The following is a 10,350-nucleotide window of genomic DNA, read 5'->3' on the forward strand; positions in this document are numbered from 1 at the left end:
TGGTCATAAACATGATCATGTTTTTTTTATTCATAACTTATTTTTATTAGGTCCTTTTAGGTACTGCGACTAGGTTAGGACCGAGGATCGGTTTAAAAACAAATATATAATAATAACAAAAATAACTCCTTATAATCCGTACTTGGAGATCATGTAACTGACGAGCGTTACTTGGTCCAAGCGGGTCTTGCAGGTCTTGAACCTGCCGATGTACTCGGAGAAAATGCCCCACAGCTCAGCCGAACTGTAGAGCACCTCTCTGGCTTCCTCCTCCGGTCTCGGGAGCCACCTTGGCTGCTTCCTGCGGGTCGAGAGCGATCCTTCGCTTTTCCGTCCGGAACTGCACCCGGCAGCGGAGGGAACTCCGCCGGCGTGAACGCCGGAACTGCTGAACCCTGCTTCTCCGCCTTCCTTGAGGGTGGTTTCGGTTTCGACGCCTGTTGGCGCCTCCGGATGAAGTCCGCACGCTTGGGGCAGCTGCGGTCCGTGGCTTCGTGGGCTCCAGAGCAGTTGGCACACCGCTTCGGCTCTGCTTCTGGGACTTTGCACTCGTCCGCACCTCCCCTTGAGGGGGCAGTTCCTAGTCCCATGACCCAGCTGCAAGCAGTTCCTGCTTGTTCCGGTCGGCCTCCCACCGGATGTGAAATGCTTGCAAGAGCTTGATTTCACTCAGCTTCTTGAGGTTGATGTAACCCTTCAGGAACGTAACAATGTACGGGATTTCCGTCGATGAGGCGAACTCTCCTTTTCTCTTGATGGCATGCACCTCCACAGCATCCAGGTTATGCGATTCCTTGAGTTTCTTCTTGATGAATTCAGGTGGAAGTCCTCTGACGACGACTCGGAGTTGCCGCTCGCTCCGTTTCTCGTGGGTATAGAACTCCACTTTGTTCGCAATCAAGTGGGCCCGCGCGGTTTCGAAACGCTCCTCGGAGATACACAGCAATTTGATCCCAAACGGAGTCAGCTTGTAACTTGGCTTGGTTGTGCACGGCGACATTACACTCCTCAACTTGCCGAAGCTCATTGTTGTTGTTCTCCACCAGCGGGCTGAACTTGTTGTTGTTGAGGAGCTGTTCCTCGTTGCCATTTCCGACGTCGGCTCCGTCGTCACTTGTCTTCTTCCGCTTCCGCGTTCCGACAACGGGAAGAAAATCGTCGTCGGAGGAATCTTCCACCTCCATCCACAAACAATTTGCGCGCAGCAACAACAGCTAGGAAAACGCGTCCTCTGCGTCGAGCTGTCAAAGGGTTGTGATGATCATGGTTCCAGTACTCCATAGGGAGCGTTCTTTTATTACGTAACGCGAAAAATCGGACTTTTAGACCCCCTCCCCCCCCCCCTCGTAACAAAATTTCCATACAAATTTTAAAAATTTTGTATGGAGCGTAACACGGCCTCCGACCCCCCCTCCCCCCCTACTGCGTTACGTAATAAAAGAACGCTCCCATAAAAGACAACCATGATGCGATTGAGGTGGTTCAAAGTGAGATCTCCAATGTCGAGAGTTTGTCAATCTTTTAGGTTGTTCATCAGATTATACCCCCCCCTTTATTGAAGAATTATAACCATTTTTATGTGATTTTGAGCCTATTTTCAAGTTGCTATTTTTTTCAAAATGGCGCATTTTGGCGCAAAACCGAACAATGCACCTGATAGTACACACTTTCAACTACATTCCCTGAAAATATCTCCGTGTCTATCCGTGTCTATTTTTAGATATCTCGATTTGAATTTGACGGGTTTTAATCAATTTATTTATATTTTAAAGCGGAATCTTATTGAAAACGTGGTAATAATCGGTAAATTGATCGGTTTTTATGTAAAATACATTGTTTATGCTTAAAATTTTGACACACATTCTAAAATTATGAATAAAAACATGTTTAGCCCAAAAATAATGTAAAATAAAATTCTAAACAATTGTTCGTATTTAAAATTAAATATTTCCTTTTATATTAGGTCAGTTTAGAAAGGTTGTCGTATTTTTTTATAGACAAAGTATTTTCCATAAAAATTGATCAATTTTCCCTTTAATTCACCGATTTTCAACTCGTATTCAATATGATTTCGATTAACATTTATAAATAGATTGATTAAAAACCGTCAAATTCAAATCGAGATATGTAAAAATAGACACGGATAGACACGGAGATATTTTCAGGATATGTAGTTGAATGTGTGTACTTTCAGGTGCATTGTTCGGTTTTGCGCCAAAATGCGCCATTTTGAAAACATAGCAACTTGAAAATAGGCTCAAATCACATAAAAATGGTTATAACTCTTCAATAAAGGCTCAAAACATTTTGCTGTCTTCGGCAAAGATGTGTAATGTTATGTCATAAAAAACTCTTCAGAACATAGTAGGCCGCTAAAATGCTAACATTTTGAGTTATCACCAAAAAAGTGCTTTTTTGGACCATTTTTGCAAAAATGGCTTATATCTCGAGTAGATTAAGAGCTACAAATTTGGTGCCTTCGACAAACTTTCATGAAATTTTCTCTTCTACAGCTTTGCCGAAAACACCAAGCCCTACAACGTCATCCAACAAAGTTAGTTTTTGGTTAACACCCTGGAAAGTCGTCACTCTGTATGTCAATAACTTCAAAAGATAGCCCTTGTCAAGTACAACAACTCTTCCCAAGACACCATTTGGCTAGGACGTCAAATAAAGGAGTTATCAATTTATTCCACTTAATTTTGCCATTCCGAACACTGTGCATAGGCATGAGACATTATTTCCGGTCAAATTTAAAAAGGGTGTTTTGATTAAAGTTTGCGGAATCTGTGTTGCAGGATGACAACCGAAGAACTGAACTGGAACCATTGATAACAGAATGGCCGGAAAAGATGCCTGGTATTAAAAGACTTGTTACTGTTTCGGTCGTTCATGGGTTTGAATAAAATTTGACTACATTGAGAGCAACTTTGAGCGTAATGTGTTAATCCTTTTAAGTCATGCAAGTTACTGTTCTAAAGTCAGTATTTGAGATGTAAGTTAACATTCTATATCAAGTTGTTAGTGATTTAAGATGGAATGTTTGGTAATAAGAAATTGATATTTTTATTTGCCATTTTCTCGTTTTCAATGGTTTGCAATACAATTAAAACATGACTTTTTTATTAGCTAAAAATGCGTCTAATCATGATCTTTTTTGTTTAGAAATGTACTGTTTTTATGACAAAAAATCAATCAAAATTTTACCTCAATGAAAAAGTTCCAAACTAAGCGTTACACTTAACAAACTTTAATTTTTCCATCATTCATCTCCCATCTTCATCTGGCCTGAGGGTCCACGAAGCCCAGCCGGGCCTAGCTGGTGGAACTACAGCCCAATAGAATTTGCATCTGTTCATCGGTCTGCAAGAATAACCTTTGGCTCGATTTCCCCGCCATTGTTCCATTGATTCGCTGAATATTTTTTCAATTTCCCCCTTTTGTGAATTGAACCCATTTTAATTTTTTTTTTCGTTTTGTTGTTACCTTTATGTTGATTGGCTCGAACGTTTCTCTGAATGAGTGTAATGCATTTAACTATGAAATAGGGCGATTGAAATTAGTTTTTGTTGTGTTTACTCGAGTTTTCCTTCCACATCCCATTAACTTTAAAATAATCTTTTTCCAATGTTTAAATCATTAGATTTTTTTTAATTTCAATTCTCTTCCTCGTAACACGATCAAACCATTTTACTGTAAATTCCCCGAAAGGGGGGTGGGGGTGTTTATTTTCCACTCGTAGCGAGAAAGGCTATTTTCCCCGAATACATTCAATTCGAATCGAAACTTTTTTGTTATGGCACTTTGTTGTTCCGAGTTTCCCTTCGGGTTGTTGGTGATAGCGTTGCAGATTGCAATCGATTGTGGAACCGATGATGAGTTTTGTATAGTTTGTAGGGCTTTTGAAGGACGGCCAATTTTGAGCAAATTTATTATAAAATATGGTTTTTATTTGTGGAGCAGTTCTTTGAACCAACATGTTTAGTATTTTCTAAATTATTCCAAATTTTGCAACTCCATTGTTAAACTGCTTATTTTTATTGTCTAAGGTTATAAAATAGCCTGCTTTTCATCGTCAGCAGGTTATTTGCTAGAACTATCGTACGTAAAAATATAAGCTTGCTAGGATGAATATTCGAGCCTAACAGAGAAATACAATTTCTACATAGTTTTGCATGGAAAAGCCAGTGTTCTCATGAAAGTGTAATAAAACAGTAACAGAAGCATTAAAAAATTCATTTAAATGAAAAAAAAAAAAAAACAAATCTAGAGTTTTAAGCAACTTTTTGACTTTGCAATGTTGCAATTTGTTCGCCCATACAAAATTGCATACAATTTTGGCAGCTGTTCATTAGGGTGCCCAGAAAAAATGACCCCCAGCTCCACAAGCCGAAAACTGATCCTTAGGGTGTTCTAAGCCTCTGTGCAAAATTTGAGCGAAATCGGTCAACATTAACCCATTGATACTCGGGCATGAAGTTTGTATGGGAAAAATCGTCAAAATGTATGGAGAAACGGCACAGTTTCGTAATACTCCCTGTAGGTGGTGTTGCGAGTGTTCAAAGTTTGCCAAACGTGAGATTCTTATGTGAAATTTAATGCCCAACAACTTTGTAGAAGAGTGCAAGACGATCCGAGTTAACCCCAAAAAGTTATTAGCATTTTAGTGAAGTGGTCTCCAACCGACATGGCCAAAGGGCCTAATCCGGTATTGCCACTCAGCAATTCTCCACGAAAACAGCATGGAAAAAAACAAAAGTGCTCGGATCGGGCTCAAAATTTTTCTGGGGGTTCCCTGGCCGAAATTATTAGACCCATATTTTTTTGTTTGGCCATTAGGGTGACCTACGCCGTGTTAGGGTGGTCTGAAATATGGCCATTTTCGTCGATTTTCGCAAAAACCACTTTTTTCGAAAAATCATACCTCCTCGCCATTTTAACCGATTTCAATTGTCTTATACGCAAATGAAAGGTGATAAGTCGGTCTTTCAAAGAAAAATGGTAAGAAGTTTCAAAAATCTAGCCTAACATATGAAAAGGGCGTATGAAACTTTAAAATGCCGTTTTGATGGTGTCTGCACCAAAGAGCCTATGTCTGGAAATATTTTTATTGGATTCCCCGGACATTTTTACATAACATACTAAAAGGAGGAGGAGTTCATTTACAGGATTCCGAGATATGATTTTTTGAAAATAAAATCCGTGTTTTTTGACGCGCCGCGCGCAAAAACCGGAGAATGACGAAATTGGCAAAAAATCAACTTTTTTCACTAAAACTGCGATAACTTCAAAATTTTAGCGATGACCTATACATGTCTGGGTACCAAAAGTTGCGTCTTTTAATTACGAAAATTTTGGTACCCAAACATCTATAGGTCATCGCTGAAATTTTAATGTTATCGCAGTTTTAGTGAAAAAAGTTGTTTTTTTGCCAATTTCGTCATTCTCCGGTTTTTGCGCGCGGCGCGTCAAAAAACACGGATTTTATTTTCAAAAAATGATATCTCGGAATCCTGTTAATGAACTCCTTCCATTTTTTAGTAAATTATGTAAAAATGTCCGGGGAATCCAATAAAAATATTTCCAGATATAGGCTCTTTGGTCCAGACACCGTCAAAACGGCATTTTAAAGTTTCATAGGGGAAATATGCCCATTTTAATCACTCTAAGCCGTTCGACCAATTCTCATCTTTTTGCCGTTTTCCGCTATGAAATCAACATTTTCAGATGTAACAACAATTGAGAGTTGCTTGCTCACTTTTGTTTGAGCTATTTATAACTTTGAAACAGTCAAAAACACTCTATGAAAGCTGTAATTCATGATTAAAGTGCTGATAAGCCGATAATAGAAATAGGCTGAGAAAGGGTATAGTTCCCCTACTCCCTTTTCATAAGTTAGGCTAGATTTTTGAAACTTCTTACTATTTTTTTTAAAGGCCGACTTATCACCTTTCATTTGCGTATAAGACAATTGAAATCGGTTAAAATGGCGAGGAGTCATGATTTTTCGAAAAAAGTGGTTTTTGCGAAAATCGACGAAAATGGCCATTTTTCAGACCACCCTAACACGGCGTAGGTCACCCTAATGGCCAAACAAAAAAATACGGGTCTAATTATTTCGGCCAGGGAACCCCCAGAAAAATTTTGAGCCCGATCCGAGCACTTTTGTTTTTTTCCATGCTGTTTTCGTGGGGAATTGCTGCACTAAGGAAAGCAAGCATAAAATTGTAATTTTGGGATATTTTTTGTCAAACAAAGAAAACAAAATCAACAAAGTATGAATTAGACTAAATCGATCCAGCTGAATCCGAATTTAAAGGTTGATAGGCGAAATTTTCAAAGAGACGCAAGACATTCAAGATGGCGGCCAAGATGGCGGCTGTATAGAAAACCCTAAACACAAAGGGTATTATGCGACCTGCAAACGACTACTCAAATTTAACTAATCTTGGGGCTCTAAACACGATTAAGACCACTACAGACTTCCAAACAGACAATGTTATTCAAACCAAGATGGTGGCCAAGATGGCGGCTGTATAGAAAATGCTAAACACAAAGGGTATTATGTGACCTGCAAACGACTACTCAAATTTAACTAATCTTGGGGCTCTGAACACGATTAAGACCACTACAGACTTCCAAACAGACAATGTTATTCAAACCAAGATGGCGGCTGTATAGAAAATGCTAAACACAAAGGGTATTATGTGACCGGCAAACGGCTACTCAAATTTAACTAATCTTGGGGCTCTGAACACGATTAAGACCACTACAGACTTCCAAACAGACAATGTTATTCAAACCAAGATGGCGGCCAAGATGGCGGCTGTATAGAAAATGCTAAACACAAAGGGTATTATGTGACCGGCAAACGACTACTCAAATTTAACTAATCTTGGGGCTCTGCCCGAGCAGGGGTAAATAACACGGGAATACCAAATTTTGGTATTACTTGGGCAAATAACAGCGACCAAAATGTGCCCTTGGTTGCCCAGTAATAGATGGTAAAATACCATGAAATCATACCAAAGTCTTGTATGTGGAAGGGCACAACAATACCAAACCACGTTATTCCAAAGGTAAAATAATACCACAAAATAGAACCATTTCAATACTAAGTTGAGGTCTTCTGGATTTTTGAAATTTGCTTGAATACCAAAACTTGGTATTGCCATGATTTTATTTTTAGGTATTCCCGCGCCCTTGGAAAATCATATTTTGGTATTTCTGTGGTCTTTCACATACATGATTTTGGTATGATTTCATGGTATTTTACCATCTATTAATGGGCAACCAAGAGCACATTATGGTCGCTGGTATTTGAACAAGTAATACCAAAATTTGGTATTTTCATACCATTTTTAGTGCTGCAGTTGCAGTTAGTGAAAAAACGGAAATTATTCATATGCAACAGCCAAATCTACTCACCTGATGATTCCATGTTGTTCTTAGTGATATTCTTCACCACACCGAATGCATTTGTCATTGATGAACGGCCTGTGCTTGAAGTTCTTGAAGCTTCTGAAAAATAACAAGATTGAAAAATAAGTGTAATTAAAATGAAACTGAATTTAAATTCACCAAAATTCAATCATCTTCAGATTGACTCGTTTTTCAAAGTATTTGGTTATCCCGACTTAGGAAAATTTCAACGTTTTTGAAAAAATATTTGTGGGTATACCACACAAATTTTTTAAATCATCTTTAACATTTTTGGGTTTCAAGTAATTTTAGCGCAAAATTAATTATCTCGTCAAATTTTTTAAAAAATTTCCCATAGTTTCAGAGGAATTTGATAAAACACTTTAATACCAAACTAATACCAAAATGTGCCATCATGACTTAGAAAATTTTCCACAATTTCAAGTCATTTCTTTAGGGGGTAGGGGAACAGCATCTAATTCCAGCGTGCCTCTAATGTTGGCAGGTAAGAACTTTGACATTCAATTATAGCTAATTAAAAGCGTTTTCAACTGAAATCGAGTGATAAATAGCTCAATAAGAAGTGAGCAAGCAAGTTTATATCATAAGTTTTGCAAATTTAGTGGTTTAAATAGTGAAAATCAGCAAATTGGATGGAATTAGGTGCGAGTGATTAACCTGCCAAAGATACGAGAATTTCCCCTATATCAAAAATGTTAAAAATCATGTTTGAAATTTCCTGTTTTCAATTAAAGCGTTTGCTTTGAGACATCAGTTTAGCGCAAAATTAATTATTTTGTCAAAATTGGTCGAAATTTTCCCATAGTTTCAGAGGAATTTGATAAAACACTTTAATACCAAACTAATACCAAAATGTGCCATCATGACTTAGAAAATTTTCCACAATTTCAAGTCATTTTTGTAGGGGGTATATCAAAAATGTTTAAAATCAAGTTTGAAATTTCCGGTCTTCAATGAAAGCATTCGTTTGGACACATCATTTTAGTGCAAAATTAATTATTTTGTCAAAATTGGTCAAAATTTTCCCATAGTTTCCGAGGAATTTGATAAATTACTGTAATACCAAAAGAATACCAAAATGTGGTATTCGATCATTGACAAATTCTGCAATTTTGCAATATCAAAACAATACCTTAAATTGGTATGATACCACATTTTGCTCTTGCATAATCCTTAAGACAAATTTTAAAGGGTCCAGAAATACCAAAATTTGGTATTGATACCAGAGAAAGGTATTATTACGCATTTCCCTTGTTATTTACCCATGCTCGGGTGAACACGATTAAGACAAGGTTATCCCTCTACAACCCAACCCCGCCTTTAGACGGGATTAGATTTAAAAAATCGCCAAAAATCCATTGTTCAACAAATTTTTGATCTTTAAAAAGCATTGGAAAGAAGATCCCTTAAATTTTAAATACTGTGTGGGTTGGAAGTACTTGATTATTGTGAGTGACTTCGTCAATGTTTTTAAAAATGTATTTTTTAGGGGTCAGCTTTGGCTGTGTTTTTTACTAACATTTCCTAGACTTTAAGTAAAAAGAAGAATGCAGTATTTTTTCTAGTGCCCCAGACTATGCCTCTTAACATTTATTTACAATTTAAATGATTATGATTATGATTATGAATTTTGATTTGTATTTTAGTATTTTAGTATTTTAGTATTTTAGTATTTTAGTATTTTAGTATTTTAGTATTTTAGTATTTTAGTATTTTAGTATTTTAGTATTTTAGTATTTTAGTATTTTAGTATTTTAGTATTTTAGTATTTTAGTATTTTAGTATTTTAGTATTTTAGTATTTTAGTATTTTAGTATTTTAGTATTTTAGTATTTTAGTATTTTAGTATTTTAGTATTTTAGTATTTTAGTATTTTAGTATTTTAGTATTTTAGTATTTTAGTATTTTAGTATTTTAGTATTTTAGTATTTTAGTATTTTAGTATTTTAGTATTTTAGTATTTTAGTATTTTAGTATTTTAGTATTTTAGTATTTTAGTATTTTAGTATTTTAGTATTTTAGTATTTTAGTATTTTAGTATTTTAGTATTTTAGTATTTTAGTATTTTAGTATTTTAGTATTTTAGTATTTTAGTATTTTAGTATTTTAGTATTTTAGTATTTTAGTATTTTAGTATTTTAGTATTTTAGTATTTTAGTATTTTAGTATTTTAGTATTTTAGTATTTTAGTATTTTAGTATTTTAGTATTTTAGTATTTTAGTATTTTAGTATTTTAGTATTTTAGTATTTTAGTATTTTAGTATTTTAGTATTTTAGTATTTTAGTATTTTAGTATTTTAGTATTTTAGTATTTTAGTATTTTAGTATTTTAGTATTTTAGTATTTTAGTATTTTAGTATTTTAGTATTTTAGTATTTTAGTATTTTAGTATTTTAGTATTTTAGTATTTTAGTATTTTAGTATTTTAGTATTTTAGTATTTTAGTATTTTAGTATTTTAGTATTTTAGTATTTTAGTATTTTAGTATTTTAGTATTTTAGTATTTTAGTATTTTAGTATTTTAGTATTTTAGTATTTTAGTATTTTAGTATTTTAATATTTTAGTATTTTAGTATTTTAGTATTTAAGTATTTTAGTATTTAGTATTTTAGTATTTTAGTATTTTAGTATTTTAGTATTTTAGTATTTTAGTATTTTAGTATTTTAGTATTTTAGTATTTTAGTATTTTAGTATTTTAGTATTTTAGTATTTTAGTATTTTAGTATTTTAGTATTTTAGTATTTTAGTATTTTAGTATTTTAGTATTTTAGTATTTTAGTATTTTAGTATTTTAGTATTTTAGTATTTTAGTATTTTAGTATTTTAGTATTTTAGTATTTTAGTATTTTAGTATTTTAGTATTTTAGTATTTTAGTATTTTAGTATTTTAGTATTTTAGTATTTT

The sequence above is a fragment of the Culex pipiens genome, chromosome 2, assembly GCF_016801865.2.
Source record: "Culex pipiens pallens isolate TS chromosome 2, TS_CPP_V2, whole genome shotgun sequence".
In the NCBI taxonomy this organism is placed as follows: Eukaryota; Metazoa; Arthropoda; class Insecta; order Diptera; family Culicidae; genus Culex; species Culex pipiens.